The sequence below is a fragment of the Cibotium barometz genome, chromosome 8, assembly GCF_041138505.1.
Source record: "Cibotium barometz isolate CiBa-2024 chromosome 8, ASM4113850v1, whole genome shotgun sequence".
Lineage (NCBI taxonomy): Eukaryota > Viridiplantae > Streptophyta > Polypodiopsida > Cyatheales > Cibotiaceae > Cibotium > Cibotium barometz.
Window position 1 is genome coordinate 50,925,739 of NC_141053.1, and position 1,713 is coordinate 50,927,451.

Consider the following 1,713-nt stretch of genomic DNA (forward strand, 5'->3'; position numbering starts at 1 on the left):
AAGTCATGCCACTGCAAGGCCATTAGATGTTATGCATTTAGATGTATAGGGACCAACCCAAACTGCAACAATTTCAAGTTACATGTATTATGTTACATTCATTGATGACTACAGTAGGAAAGTGTGGGTTTACTTTTCATCATGAAGGAGAAAAGTGAGGTGCTTTCTCACTTTCAGAGATTTAAGCCTTGACCAAGAAGAAAAAAGGTATGCAAATAAAATTCTTGAGATCAAATGGTGGAGGAGAATATTTCTCTAATGAGTTCAACAATTTCTTGAGAAATCAAGGAATCAAGAGATGATTTACATGCAGGTACAAGTGATCCGAAATGGTGTTACATAAAGAAAAAATAGGCACATTACAGAAGTGGCACGTGCCTTGATGGTGACTGAAAAGAATATGCCACATTATTTTTGGGCAAAAGTAGTAGCAATATTGTTGTGTACATTATGAACACGACACCCACTGCAATTATTCATGGTATGACGCCTGAATAGAAGTTTACAAAGCATAATACCGGATGTGTCTCACTTGAAAGTGTTTCGGTGTATTGCATATGTGCATGTTCTTGAGATGAAGTAAGAACAAATTTGGATCCAAAGATAGAGAAATGCATGTTTATAGGTTATGTGCATGTTCCTGAGATGAAGTAAGAACAAATTTGGATCCAAGATAGAGAAATGCATGTTTATAGGTTATGCTATGGAGCAAAAAGATTATAGATATTATAACCCTACCACTCATGAGATGCGAGTAATCAGAGATGTTGTCTTTGACGAAATGAGTAGCTGATATGCACCAACAATGAAGGCAATAGAAGATGTAGATGTAAGAAGTATTGATGTTGCACCACATGTAGAGCAGCAAATCAGAGGTGCTTAGTGGACCTAGAGAGTCCTCTAGTAGTGGATCCAATGTTAGGTAGGTTGAGGGCAGATGTAGGTACACATGTATCATATAAAGGGAAAGAAAAGGTAGATCAACCTTTTTTGCCTGATCTGTCAGCAGGTCACTCATATATAGATGGTGACTCTAGCGGCTCCGAGTAGAGCCTTGATAAGGAGCTAGGCATTCTATCTATGCTTACTCTTGGTGTATGGAGAACTAAGGATTTTTTTAGGACACCCAATAGTGAGGTAGGTGTACACAGGTCTACAAGGGTTAGGTACCCTATGACAAGTTGAGATATGATGGATATAAAACCCATCATTATTCTTACATGGTTAAAGCAATATAGGAGTTGATCCCATTTGTTTTGAGTGTGCACTTGGAAATAAGAAATGGGAAGATGCCATGAATGAGGAGATGGCAACATTGGGTGCAAACGCAACATGGGACTTAGTGCCTTCACTTAAGGAAAAGAAAGACTACAAACTTGAAGATTTTAAGTACTACAATCAGAAAGTTCCTTTGGAGAAAGACTCAACATCTTGTGGATGGATGGTGCTTGCTAATGCTTGGAGATATCTTGAGTCAAGATTTAGAATGACAACACTTACTGTAAGTTCATGTAATGATAGCATTGATTGATTGGGTCAATACATTTAGTGACTTTCTCATATTCAGAAATTTTATCATTTTCTTTTGTCTTAGTTGCATGAATATCCAAATTCTTGGGTAAGTTGGGTAAGGGAGAAGGTAGTGTCTATGGTTTTAGAAAGATCTATCAATCCAGTTGATCCTGATTCCCCCTTTCCACCTGAGAAAGGAGC